The 15,000-nt window shown below is 42.4% G+C and overlaps 1 protein-coding gene across 3 annotated transcripts in view; it reads left to right on the plus strand.

The window, feature by feature from the left end:
* LOC135101658 (calcium-dependent secretion activator-like) overlaps nt 1-15,000 on the plus strand; it is a 503,368-nt gene that overhangs the window by 141,894 nt on the left and 346,474 nt on the right. The gene's annotated exons all lie outside the window — the stretch shown is intronic.

The following is a 15,000-nucleotide window of genomic DNA, read 5'->3' on the forward strand; positions in this document are numbered from 1 at the left end:
CACACACACACACACACACACACACACACACACACACACACACACACACACACACACACACACACACACACACACACACACACACACACACACTGGCTGCAGGCTCCCTTTGGACATTCCTTTGTATCCTAGGGCAGTGAGAGACAATTACGGAAAGGCGTGCGCTCTCTGTGCTGCCCTTGTTCACCTGGCTATGAATGGGCTTGTTCCTGGGGCGATGTGTGACCCTACAGAGAGAGAGAGAGAGAGAGAGAGAGAGAGAGAGAGAGAGAGAGAGAGAGAGAGAGGTGGTTGAGGGTGACGGCTTTAGATGAGGGAGAGGCCAGCTGGACCCCCGCCATCTGGTTCCGCCCACTTAATTCTTCGACTCATTAATTATTGAAGGTGGTGAAGAGAGAGTGAGAGGGAAAGGAGGAGGAGGAGGAAGGGAGACCACGAACGATACTTCCCATGAGAGAGAGAGAGAGAGAGAGAGAGAGAGAGAGAGAGAGAGAGAGAGAGAGAGAGAGAGGTGATAAAAAAAACTTCAGTCATACGGCGCTTGATTATAATATTATGTAAATATAAAAGTATGTTAATATTAAAGGTAAAAAGCACAAAAAATAAGGTACAGTTCAGAGTAGTACTACTACTACTACTACTACTACTACTACTACTACTACTACTACTACTACTACTACTACTACTACTACTACTACTACTACTTCTAACAATAATAATAATAACAATAATAATAATAATAATAATAATAATTATTATTATTATAATAATTAATTATGTAGAATTATTAAAATTATTTTTCATTTAGTGGTTATTCTTATTACAATGAAAAACTTTATATTATCACAAAAGAATCAAGGCAACCATTAAGATTGTAAAAGAAACACCGAAGTACATAAAAAATAATCCTTTGAATAAGATATATAAAAAATGCCAATGAAAATGATAGTAAAGTCGTAGAAACAAAGATTGCGGTTTGATTAAAACGAAGTTGACTTAAACTCAATAAGAGAAGTTAAAAATCTCAAAACAATAAAAAAAAATCATAAAACAATAACTGATAAAAACAAAAAAAATGTGAATGTAGAATTATTATTATTATTATTATTATTATTCATTGAGAAGCACATTTTTTAGTGTCAGCTACAATGCTGGTAGGGCAGTGGCCCTTGTGACATGCGGTGGGAGGTCATTCCATATACTTGAACCTCTGACAGAGGGGATCTGCCTCCAGTGTCAGTATTTACCTTTGCGACATAGAGATTGTTTTGTTGGCGTGTAATGACTTGATTTAAAGTCGACAGAGCCAGCAAGTAGTTAGAATAGACTGTTACTGTTGTATCGTATGTTATTTTGTCTTCAATAGTGAGCCACTGCAGTTATGTAAAAATAAGTGGCTTTCCCGTTAGCAACTTTGGCATCGAAATTTTGAAGTTTTTTGTATTTTTCTTAGTAGTGTTGTATGTGTAGTGCCCGATATCATATTACAATAATTAAAAATACTCAACACAAGATATTGTACTGTGTGCGAGTGCGTGTCGTTTGGTTAAAATTGTTCATATTTCTATTAATAGGCATAAGAGTGCCCATTACCTTCCTACTGATTTCGCTAATTGATTTCTCTAATATGTTTATCAAATACTAGGTATCGGTGCATATACAGACCGAGATTTTTCACATGTATAGCGAATGTGATGGTACTGATGTTGAAGTGTATGTTGATTTTAAGTGATATTTTAGAAATTAACTAACGAGTACCTGTGAATATACGGGAGTTTTACTAGCATTCATCAGTAAACGATTTCTGAAAGAATAATGTTTTGCCTTTCGCAAGGTTCCCTCTCTTCTATTGACGAGATTATCAAGTTCGTGGATCCTGAAGGAGACGGGGATACGATTGTTGCTGGAGAGAGAGAGAGAGAGAGAGAGAGAGAGAGAGAGAGAGAGAGAGAGAGAGAGAGAGAGAGAGAGAGAGAGAGAGAAGACAAAACCAAAACCTCTTACCCATAATTCGATTTAATACTTATGGTACAAGCATGGGTACGTACACTCACACACTCATCCCTCCTCAACCTCCCTGTCCCCATTCCTTATGTCCGTGCCGTGTTCTCCGTGTGTGTGTTAGGGGGTAAGGGGAGTTGTGTACTCTAGCAGAAAAGAGAATGGTGTGTTGGGTTGGCTGGGAAAAGCTTGGCGAGATGGAGGAAGAGAGGAGGAGGAGGAGGAGGAGGAGGAGGAGGAGGAGGAGGAAGCGACAGCGGCAGCGGCGCGGACGTGTTGGTGGGGTGATTTAGCGCGCGGCTGCAGAAGGAAGACGATGTGAGAGGGAAGGCAAGGAGGAAAAGAAATAAACAGGAAGAGGAGGATGAGGAGAAGGAGGAAGGCGAGGAGGAGGAGGATTGGGGAAGTTGGGGAAGCACTTTGAGTCCGGTTCCTTTTGGGGGAGGAGGGGAGAACTTGGGGACGAATGGGTGAAATCGAGGCGAGGTCGCAGAAGGGGACGTAGAAAGGGACAGGAAGGAAGGGGCTGGTTATTTAAGGGACGGGAGATGGGGATTCATTGAGGGAGGGAAGAAGTCTGAGCGGGGCAAGGGGAGGGGAACGATTTACTTTGAAATGAAGGCTTGGGAAGGAAAATGCTTCGGAAAATGGTGTAGGTTTTTCTGTCCAGCTTTTATTTTCCCCTCATGTGGAGCGGGATAAGGATGGAGAGAAGGATTAAGGCGTGAAGGAGAGAAGCAGCCGTAAGGAGGGAGGGGGACAGGGTCGCCGGGAGAGGAAGAAAGGGAGGAAGGGAGAGAAAGAAGGATAAGACTGAGAAAAAGAAGGAAGGGAGGGAGAGAAAGGGATAAAAGTGCGAAAAGGAAGGCCAGCGAGAGAGAGAGAGAGAGAGAGAGAGAGAGAGAGAGAGAGAGAGAGAGAGAGAGAGAGAGAGAGAGAGAGAGAGAGAGAGCAAGGTTGTCGGAGGGGAAGGCAGGGAGAGATATGCGGGGAAAGAATTGAGAGGAAGGATACCAGAGAAGGATGAAAAGAAGGGAGAGGAAGGATGATAAGATGGAGGGCAAGAAGAAGGAGGGAAGGAGGGAGGAGATAAAGAGGAATAGGAGAAGGAGGGAGTAAGGAGGCACGTTCTCCTTATCACTCTCCTTGCTTGACCCTTCTTTCCTCCTCCTCCTCCTCCTCCTCTTCATTTACTTCTTCTCTCTTCTCATACCTCGCTCTATGGTCTTCCCATGCTTCTCTTTTCTCTCCTTGTTATCGTTCTTCTCTTGTTGGTGCTCGTCCTTCCTCTTCCTATTACTCATCGCGGACTCCTTCACCAGCTCTTTAATTCTTCTTCTTCTTCTTCTTCTTCTTCTTCTTCTTCTTCTTCTACTTCTTCTTCTTCTTCTTCTTCTTCTTCTTCTTCTTCTGTTTTTATCACCCGACGCTCTTTATCGTCTTCGTTTCTTCTCTCTCTCTCTCTCTCTCTCTCATTCTTGTCTTGATTCGTACCGTTTTTTTTTTTTCTCGTACTACTATTTTGTTTCGCTGTCCTGTTTTATTTCCCTCGATCTTTATCACCCATTTTCTCCCTATCCTCCGTTCTGTTTTTATTTTCTTTCTTTGTTTCTTTTCTTTCTTGCTTTCTTTCCTTTCTTCTTTATATTTCAGAATTGCTGTCTCGTTGCGGTGTTCTCTCTCTCTCTCTCTCTCTCTCTCTCTCTCTCTCTCTCTCTCTCTCTCTCTCTCTCTCTCTCTCTCTCTCTCTCTCTCTCTCTCTCTCTCTCTCTCTCTCTCTCTCTCTCTCTCTATACATCACTCCCCATATTCCCTACTTTGATTCGAACTGTGTCCTAATCCTGCTAATGTCTGTCTGTACGTATTTTTTTTTACCCAACCCGAAACATATCCAAACCTCGGTCTTTACCTGACGTGCTCTCTTCGCTCCCTGCTCTCTTTTACCAGTGATCCGCCCTTGTCCTGAGCCCGCCACTCCCTTCCCTCTTTGGCGAGCACTGTTCCGCGTGGATGGAGGTGGTGCAAGGTGACTGTCGTCTGACTAATGCCTAAGAATTTACAGATATGGAGGAGGGTGTGAATGTTGGATAGGCTGGTAGCTTCCTAGTGGCGTGGCGAGGGGGACTAAAGCGAAGGGTGATGAGAAAGGGAGAGGGAAGCGTAACGAATGAGAGCTTGAAGTGGCAGTGAGAAATGATGGGGGAGGGTAAGGGATAACATCGGAAATAGCGAGTGTGATGTGAGAGGTTGAGGAAGATGAGGGTGAGACGCGTGGTGAATGGCTGGACTGGGCTGGGGGTGGAGAGGAGGATAAATACAAAAGGATAAAGTGATTAATGTGAAGTGGGGAGAAAAGTGAGAGTGAAGATAAAATACAGGGAATGATGTTAAAAGTGATAAGGGAGAGCAAAAAAGTGAAGGTGGGAATGGAAGGTGAAGTGACTTGAGTGACGAGTGCTGACGCCAGACCGAGGGACGAGAGATGAAAGGCGAGATGTGTGTGATGAGGAGCTCGATGGCAGTGAGAGAAAGAGGGAGATAAAGGTAAGATATGACCGAGTGAAGGAGAGGTGACAAAGGCTTAACGCGACTGAATCAAGTTATGGTTCGAGAGTGTGTGAAAGAGAGGAAGAAAGAGATGGGTGATTTTTATTCTTATGGAGAAGATTAAGTGATCTTGGCGTTAAAAGCGGGAAGAATGGACCGACACCCGGGAAGAGAAGGGAGGAGGGGAAGAAAAGGCCGTATAAAGGATGGAAGGATCAGCCTCAGTTGGAGGATAACACAGATCATGTCAGAGCAGGTACTGTGAGGTACTGGATTTATAACAAGGGTATCTGCTGAATTACTACCAGATAGGTAAACTAGGAGTGGGACAACAGAACAAGGCCTCTCTCCGCCCACCTATCCTTTCAACAATATGCCTGCACGAAAGTTATAAGAGAATGTTTCGTACTCTGTAGTTAATGAAGGCATGGACATTTTATAGTGAAAGTATAGAACAAAGAGTTATTATACGAATTATTATACGAAGCTACTACTGGTGGTGGTGTTTCCTTGGGAGGGGAGTAAGTTTAGTAATCACCAGGAGTTGCCGCAGCACTGCTTATCTGCAACACCCGGAAAACAAGGTTAATTGCATGTTAGAGAAAGAAGAGAAAGAAAAAGAAAGCGGGAGAAATACAGCAGTGGCGGGAAGAGCAATCTTAAAGTCTCCCCAGTAAATACGCCTCGGGTCTTCCTGTTCTCCAAAACTCCTCCCGGTGTGTTTATTCAGCATGCCGCGCCTTGTTGACGCTGAGCCCCACCTCGTCCCTCCCTGTCCCGCCCCGCCTAAGTCAACCTTTCTCCAGCTCGCCTGCACTCACACTCACGCAACCCACGCCCCACACGCCCCAACCCTGTCCTCCATTCCTCCCTCGTCTCCCCATCCCGCCCCGTTCCCGCCTCGCCTCTTCCCTCTCTTTCCAGAATAGCCGGCCCCAATTCTTCCTTCTTGCCTTCCCTCCTCCTCCTCCTCCACCTCCTCCTCTCCTCACCACACACCATATAGCCGCGCCACATTTATCTTCCCCACATCTCTCTCTCTCTCTCTCTCTCTCTCTCTCTCTCTCTCTCTCTCTCTCTCTCTCTCTCTCTCTCTCTCTCTCTCTCTCTCTCTCTCTCTCTCTCTCTCTCTCAACAATCGTATCCCCGTCTCCTTCTTCCTCAGCCTCCCCATCCATGGCCGCTCTGTCCCCATATCTTCCCCATCGTCTTTCTTCCACCTTCCCTCCATGTCTCCACCCGTCCATGTCTCCCCTTCCTTTCTTCCCTCCTCTCCTCTCCTGATCCTTTCCCTTCCTTTTCCGTCCCTTACCTTTGACTTTACACGATTTCAAGTTGTATTTTTCGGGGCGATAACTTTTCTCTTTCCCTTCATTCCGCGTCTTTCCTTCCTCCCTTTTATTCTTAGTGTCGGTGAGTCTTCCTGATTTCTTGTGACTTCCTTTTTTTTCTTCTTCTTCTTCTTGTTCTTGTTCTTCTCTCGCTGTCTCTGTGTTCCGTCTTTGTGTGTGTGTTTTTCTTTTCTTCTTTTTTTCCTCGTCTCTTCCTTTGTTTCTTCCTGTTTTCATTCTTCCATATCCTGTCTCCTTTCACCTTGATCTTTTATCCCCTACGGCTTTGAAAATTTCTCTCTCTCTCTCTCTCTCTCTCTCTCTCTCTCTCTCTCTCTCTCTCTCTCTCTCTCTCTCTCTCTCTCTCTCTCTCTCTCTCTCTCTCTCTCTCTCTCTCTCTCTCTCGGGTACATTGTTGCATGCCTCTGAACACATTCTCCTTCACTTCCTTCCTGCCGTCCTCGCCCATGTTGATTTACTCAGTGTCATATCGCCTGCAGCAGCTACGTTCTCCACAAGATGGGCGTTACCGGGGCGTTCACTGCCTCTTCCCATCTCACTGAACACATTATCGTCACATTGCGCGGCTCCAGCTTGACTAATTCTTGCTTTCTTCTCTTCTCGCGTGTAAGCTTCCTGTGTAGTGTGTGTGTGTGTGTGTGTGTGTGTGTGTGTGTGTGTGTGTGTGTGTGTGTGTGTGTAGGAGGGGGGTGGATGTGGGGTGTGTGGATGGTGTTTCTGGGTGGGTGGGTGGTGGATCTGTGGGTATGGATGGGTATGGGATGGGGGAGAGAGAGAGAGAGAGAGAGAGAGAGAGAGAGAGAGAGAGAGAGAGAGAGAGAGAGAGAGAGAGTTCTACATATATCTCTGCAACAATTACTACTACTACTATTACTACTACTACTACTACTACTACTACTACTACAAACGTTATTGCACTAATGTTGTTACTACTACTACTACTACTACTACTACTACTACTACTACTACTGCTACTACTACAAAGAATGATGATAAGGATAATCATAGCAATTGTAGTGATTATGGTTATAAAAATAATAATGGTAATTGTTGTTGTTGTTGTTGTTGTTGTTGTTGTTGTTGTTATTATTATTATTATTATTATTATTATTATTATTATTATTATTATTATTATTATTATTATTATTGTCACTATCATTACTACTATTAATATCATCGTAACAAACTAATAAGAATTGGAGGAAAATTTCATTAGCGCGCCTTTTCCCTCCCCCTCCATAACTAACCAGGGAATTTATTTAGCCAGTATTGTTTTTGTTCCGCCGGCCATGACTCCCTTGCTCTCCCCTTCCTTCCTCCCTTCCCACACCCATCCTTCCTTCCTTCCTTCTCTTCACTTCCATTTCTTCCCTTTCAATCCCTCCCCTTTCCTTCTCTTGCCTTACTTTCTCTCTCTTTTTTTAATTATCTTTTTTCCCCTCTCTTTAATTCCCTCTCCTTACCTTCTTTTACCTTACTTTTCCTTCCTTTCCCTTTCCTTCCTTTCCTTTACCTGATCTTCCTCTTCCTTATTTTCTTTTCTCCTTCCGTTTTCTCTACTTTTCCTTTGCTTTTCTTTCCTTTTCCTTGTTTCCTTCCTGGTGTTTTTTCTTTCCCTTCCCGTCCTTTATATCTTCCCTTCTCTTTTCTGTCCCTTATTTTCTTCCTTCTTCCTCATTCCTTTCACGGCGTGCGATGACGTAACACTGCATAATGGACCTCTCTCTCTCTCTCTCTCTCTCTCTCTCTCTCTCTCTCTCTCTCTCTCTCTCTCTCTCTCTCTCTCTCTCTCTCTCGGTCGTACCTTATCGCGCCGTCCCCGAGGAGTTAACCAGAGCAGAGATATTACCAGAGCCCGATACTTCCCTTGTTGTGCTCGCTGCTCATTGTCTAGTTAGCTGTAAGTGGGGGACAGGCGTTGGTATTCGTGGTGGCAGTAGTAGTAGTAGTAGTAGTAGTAGTAGTAGTAGTAGTAGGGATGGTGGTGGTGGTGTGGTGGTAGTATTAAATAGTTTACCAGAGCAGTAGCAATGCTACCTGTAGTAGCATTGATAGTAGTAGTAGTAGTAGTAGTAGTGGTAATAGTAGTAGTAGTAGTAGTAGTAGTAGTAGTAGTAGTAGTAATGTAGTAGTAGTAGCAGTAGTACTAGTACGTATTTGTAGTAGTAGTAGTACTTATTTTTAGAAGCAGTAGTACTAGTACGTATTTGTAGTAGTAGTAGTAGTAGTTCAATTCAATTCAATTCAATATTCTTTATTCACACAAGATGTGTACACAAACTAAAATACATACTAAAACTAAAAAGAAAGAAAAACATTTCATTTAATTATTAAAAAAAAAAAGACATAAATTTATACTAAATTAGACAATATCATACTGAATCCGACGTCACTCGGTGCACAAAGCATCAATCAACATCTTAGTTTCCCTTACATCTAAGATTGTGGTATCACATCTATCCCTCATCAAACACAATTCACGAATTTGTGCACCAGTCCGTGCAAGTTCGTACTGGTCACACTGCAGCTGCGTCCAAACCTTATTGATGTCTCCAATATTCATATTAAATTTGTATGAAAGATATCTTACATTACTGCCCATTATTGAATGTCTTCCATAAACCCCCATTCTTCCTATTGTTCTTATAACCATATTGTCTGATGTTAATATTTGGTTTATAAAAGCAATCTCCCGTTTTGCGAACCACATTTCTGGGGGCATAACATTAGCAATGTGAGGAAGCAGACTACAGTGTGTGGTCCAGGGCAGCTTCCACACTCGACGCACTGCAACCCTCCACGCTCGGTACACCGCTTCCATGCTACCATCACACACATTTAAAAGTTGACTACCATAAAAACTAGAACAATATTTAAAAACAAAGTATTTCTTACATGTGACAGTCCACCCTTAAAACGGGATAAAAATGAATTACATTGTCGATAAAAATCAGTCACACATTTAGAAGTATCACATTTAAAAATATTTCTTCCTAAAACATTTCCCAGGTGTACAATTTCCTCCATAATATCAATAGTTTTACCATTAATTTCTACATTAGGAATTATATTACTTCTTTTATTACCGTGGAAAACTATTAATTTGCTTTTCTTTTCGTTATACACAATGTCATATCTCGATGCATAATCTACACAGATGCTTATCATCTTCTTGAGAGCAAAAACACTTGGTGCTAGACCTTTTAGGTCATCAGCAAACCCGAAGGCTCCTGCATAGGTGCCACCCATGTAGCAGCCAACGCCAGAGTCTCGCAATTCCGTGAGTAACCCGTCTACATAAACACAATACAGTATAGGAGAGATCACACCACCTTGTTTGACTCCATTACTCACTTCAAATGTACTAGACAGTAAGTCATTCCATCTTACGCTTAGTTTTTGATTTACGTACATGTTTAACAATAATCTACATATAAGAGGACATACATTACGTTTCAATAGAATATCAAATAATTTGCAATAATTAACTCTGTCGAAAGCCTTGCTTGCATCTAAAGTAAACCCATAAACAGTTGTACCTTTAGATACATAATAAGACACAGTTTCTCTCACCATTGCTGTACACATAGTAGAGGATGTTCCTTCTTTGAACCCAAACTGCAAATCATTGGTCAATAGTTTATCCCTTTCTCTCATCAATACAATATTATCCAGTATTTTACTCATCAAACTACTAAGAGTAATCGCTCTGTAATTTTCACTGGTATTAAGATTTGCCCAACGACCTTTAGGAAGCGGTATCATAACCCCTTTCATCATGCTGTGGGGAGAGAAACCGTGCCTCAACATGGCTGAAAACAGTACAGACAAGTGTCCGTATAACACATCACCAGCATGTATGAGATGGTCAGACATCAGGTCACCCTCACCTTCTCCCTTTCCAGGCCTCACTCTCCGCAGTGCTTGACGCACCTCATCAGGCGTAATCAAGAGTATACTTTCATTACTATTTTTCTGACAAGAAATTACACTGTTGATGGCAGATTTTAAGCTATCCATCTCATTTGTATCGTATGAGGTACTGTTGTAAAGCTCTTCAAACTTTCCTTTAAATAAATCAGCTATATCTTTAGGACAATGTTTTCCATCAACTGCCTTAGGCGTTTTTTTCTTCTGTTTTCCCTTGTTTCTTACAGATCTCCAAAACTGTCTACCAGAAGCACTAGCCTGCAAACTCTCAGCTAATTTCTCTGTAGTTATTAACTCTTCTTGCTTTATAACCATCTTGCGTGCTTGGTGATAACATTTACGTGTTGTACGGCGTATTTCGGCAATGAGACCTTGCTGAGGTCGTTCACTGTCTACCCATAACCTGTGCCAAAACAAAGCAGTGCGAAAATAACCCTCAACACAATCATTCCAGCCTGGCACAATTTTCTTAACTCTCCCACAATTTGTCCTTGGTATACACTCTTTACTTGCCTTTATAAGTGCATTGGTGATATGATCATAAAATGCTGCTATTTCCATTTCATGCTGGGTGCACATATTATTTCTACACATTAACATATCTTCCGGTAGGGGAACATTTAACAGATATCCAGTGACTAACTCTTTATACCTTAATATATCCTCAGTATTTGCCTTATGCCAACATATGCGCTCGAAGGTCTCATGCTCAATATTTTCCACATTATAAGAAATAGTAACATCTAAAACACACTTTATAGCTATATGGTCTGATGGATTGTTTACAGAATCAATAGTAGTATAAGTCTGAAGGAAGTTAGATATATTGTCTGATATCAAAAAATGATCTATCAGGGATTTAAAATTATTTCCTTTACTGCAATAAGTATAAGCAACTGTGGATAAGGCATCATTATCACAACAATAAAACCTGTACTCATCGATAAATTTAACAAAGGCCCGTGTCTGGGGCGTAACACGGCTAAAATCAGTATTAAAATCACCACCTACTAATATAAAATCTATATCATTACTAAGACTAAGAACTGCTATATCACTCAGTATATTTACATATTCATTCACATTTTGGTCACTTCTTTGATCATCACAGGGCATATATACACATATCACCAAACCCGTTTGTTCTGGTAAATGAACTCGAACAGCACACAATCGTTTGGATTCATAAGGTACAGGAGTGACACGAAACCGCTTGGAGTCACGCCACAGGATGGCTGCTCCGCCGTGCGGCCTACCCCGCACCAGCCGACCCTCCTCCATGGCGCTGACCCCGTGCACATTCACACCCTCACCCACTCCATAAAACCAATCAAGCTGACTCATAAACAAACCATGCTCCTGGATTAAAAGAAAATCACTTTGATTATAAAGCTCACTTAGGAACGGTGCCCTTAAATCATCTGCATATTCACAATTATATGAAACACACGTAGTGTGTTTCATATAATTGTGAATATATGAACTAAGTAGTACTTAGTTTAAGAAGCAGCAGTAATAGTACGTATTTTTACAAGTAGTATTAATAATACGTATTTGTAGAAGTAGTAATAATAGTACGTATTTGTAGAAGTAGTAGTAGTAGTACGCAGTAGTAGTAGCAGCAGCAGCAGCAGCAGCAGCAGCAGTAGCAATAGCACTGTCAGCATCATCATCAGCAGCAGCAGTAGTAGCCTCAGTCCAGCAGCAGTGTTCCGCAGCGTTATGGACAAAGGCGTGGGAAGGGAATGGAATAATGATGCTCATGAATCTGTACGGGGACTAAAAAAGGTGACCGAAATCGCCCATCAAAATAAAAGTGGTGGAAGAGCTGAGCATTATTTCCACGAACCCGCGTGGGATGAATGGGAAGCCACGCCTGTGAAGCCAAGAAGCTGCTGTTCCTCGATGAAGTGAACTACCATTAGTACTCTCTCTCTCTCTCTCTCTCTCTCTCTCTCTCTCTCTCTCTCTCTCTCTCTCTCTCTCTCTCTCTCTCTCTCTCTCTCTCTCTCTCTCTCACTATGTTTCCTGTTCATTTTTTCGTCATCATTTCCTTTCTTTTCTCTTCTTTCATTTAATTTCCTCTTTCCTTCTCTTTTTTTCCGTTCCTTCCCTTCGTTTCCTTTACTCTTCTTTCACTCCCACTTCTTTCCTTACACATCATTTAATTTCCTCTCTTTTCTTCTCTTTTCTTTTTTTGTCCCCTTTTCAGTGTCATAATCTCGAGCATCACTACATCTTTTTCTCTTATCGCGTAGTTATATTTCTCTCCCCTCTTTTCCCTTTCCCCTCGATATTTGTGCTGCTTTTTATCACATTCATTACGGGCGATAGGCAGGTGATGAAGCACGCTGTTGGCAGGTGAATCCTATGGAAATTGGAATGATATATGGCGTTATTGTAATTTGGATATTAGTTTTGTTATTTTATGGGATTGTTGACTGTGTGTGTGTGTGTGTGTGTGTGTGTGTGTTTGTGGAGAATACTGCAATGCGGGTTTTAGCATCAGATTCTTTTTTTTTTTTTTTTTTTTTGCTAAGTGTAATGGATAATTTTTTTTTTTTTGTGTGTGTGTGATATTTTGTTTGTGCTTGTATGTTTGTTTGTGTTTCTGTCTGTCTATCTGTCCGTCTGTCTTTTCTGTCTTTCTGTATCTATCTCTGTCTGTCTGTCTGTCTTTCCTGTCTGTCTTTTCTATATTTCTGTCTAAATCTTGATATTCTCTCTCTCTCTCTCTCTCTCTCTCTCTCTCTCTCTCTCTCTCTCTCTCTCTCTCTCTCTCTCTCTCTCTCTCTCTCTCTCTCTCTCTCTCTCTCTCTCTCTCTCTCTCTCTCTCTCTCTCATGAGTGGTGTCGCACACATCTGCCTCGTGAATCATGTAGCTCCTCAACTTTCACGGACAGAACACTTTATGCACACTATAAATCTCATAAGGAATGGTTGTCGAAATAAATCTTGCCAATCTTTACCAGGAGAAGAAGCGCCGTCTCCCTTGAGCGTAAAAGTAGTACGAGGTGAATACAGCAGCGTTGCATCCACTTAGTAATAATCCACCAAAGGGAAAAGCAAGGGACTGCCTCTCTAAAACCCTCACCCAATACGTATGTTAGAAATCCATTACGTGGGTCTTTCTGTGCCAAAAGTCACGAGTGAAGTGCAAGTAATGTGTCTTGTAATTGGTGTGGCTGAGGGAGGTGCTGGACAACGGCCGGGTTCATAAAAAGGCAGGGGAAAGAAAGAGAATAACAACAGCGTCAACAACAACAACAACAACAACAACAATAATAATAATAATAACAACAACATTGATAGTAATGATAATGATGATGCTGATAAGGGTGATGAACAAGAATACAAAAAAAAAGTAAATGATGATGAAGAACAAGAATAGCAAGAACAAGAAAAAGTCGATGGTGACGATACGATAAAGGTGACGAAAAACAAGAACAACAAAAAAAGAAAAGAAAAAGTAGACGATGATGATAATGGTGATGAAGAAGAACAAGAATAACAAGAGTAACAACAAGAACAAAAATAGTAAAGAAATGCATCGGCACCTTAAAAACAATCACAGTCCAATGAATTTTAACACCTAAAGAAAAAAAAAAGATAAATAAATAAATAAAAAAACGAAGAAGAATTAGCACAAGAATTCACTGCATCATATTAAGAGCTCCGTGAATAATAAGAACTAGGGACCCGATAAGTGGAGGCACGAATAATTCATAGATGCACAGCTCCCACACATGAAACATTTCGTACAATATGACTTCACTTCCTTGCGCAACTTTATCGTCCATCGTTTCACATTCCCGCCGTCGCCGCCGCGTCCAGTGCCTGCGTGCATTTGCTAAGGATTGGGCGTTAAGTAGGCGTGGGAAGCACCTCGTAGGAACCTTTCGTAATGGCTCCTTTGTCTCTCTCTCTCTCTCTCTCTCTCTCTCTCTCTCTCTCTCTCTCTCTCTCTCTCTCTCTCTCTCTCTCTCTCTCTCTCTCTCTCTCTCTCTCTCTCTCTCTCTCTCTCTCTCTCTGACCTTGGCCATTCACGTTGGTCGAAAACACTTTAGAATTTCCCATTTCGTCTGTCTTCTTAACAACTAGTCACCGCTTTCCCAGAGAGAGAGAGAGAGAGAGAGAGAGAGAGAGAGAGAGAGAGAGAGAGAGAGAGAGAGAGAGAGAGAGAGAGAGAGAGAGAGAGAGAGAGAGAGGGTGAGCAGCTGCAAGAAAGGCGTGGGGGAGGAGGGAAGCATGAGGCAGAAGGGAATGAAGTGAAAACCAAGAGAAAGAAGGACTTGCAGTAGTGGGAATAGAAGTGGGATTAGATTCAGGATTAGGCTTAGGATTAGGAAAGGGAGGAGACAGTGGAGGAGGAGGAGCAGGAGGAGGGCGTCTAGAGGGAAAATGGAAAGAGGAGATAAAAGAAGAGAAGAAGGTCGTGCAAAAAGGTGATAAAAAAGGAGGAGGAGGAGGAGGAGGAGGAGGAAGGAGGAGGAGGAGGAGGAAGAGCAAGCAGAGAAGGAAGAGGAGGAGGAGGAGGACCAGGGGGAGGAGGAACAGCAGCAGCAGAAGAAAAAAAGAAAAGTGGAAAATGAAGATGAGGAGGAGGAGGAGGAGGACGAGGAGGAGGAGAAAGAGGTGAAGAAAAAAAAAATATGAGAAACAATATCAGAGAAGCTTGAACGAGAGAGAGAGAGAGAGAGAGAGAGAGAGAGAGAGAGAGAGAGAGAGAGAGAGAGAGAGAGAGAGAGAGAGAGACTTGATTCAGTTATACGATCATCAGCACCACCATTTCTTTGTAGTCAGGAGTTAACAGTGATTGCTGGATTGCAGAAGTTAACTAGAGGTGGAGGAGGAGGAGGAAAAGTAGGAGCAAGAGGAAGAGGAGCATGAGGATGATGATGATGATGAGTATGAGGAGGAGGAGGAGAAGGAGGAGGAGGAGGAGAGAATGCATGAGTGGAGGAGTGAGCAGCTTTGAGGAAGGAAGGAGACGGGGTGCATGAGGAAGAGAGGAGGAGAGAGAGTGGGTGGCACTTCGCTAAGCTGGGACTAAGAAAAGTGATAAGAAATGAGTAAGAGAGGTATAAAGTGGCCTGTGTCATCCTCTCTCTCTCTCTCTCTCTCTCTCTCTCTCTCTCTCTCTCTCTCTCTCTCTCTCTCTCTCTCTCTC

The sequence above is a fragment of the Scylla paramamosain genome, chromosome 6, assembly GCF_035594125.1.
Source record: "Scylla paramamosain isolate STU-SP2022 chromosome 6, ASM3559412v1, whole genome shotgun sequence".
NCBI lineage: Eukaryota > Metazoa > Arthropoda > Malacostraca > Decapoda > Portunidae > Scylla > Scylla paramamosain.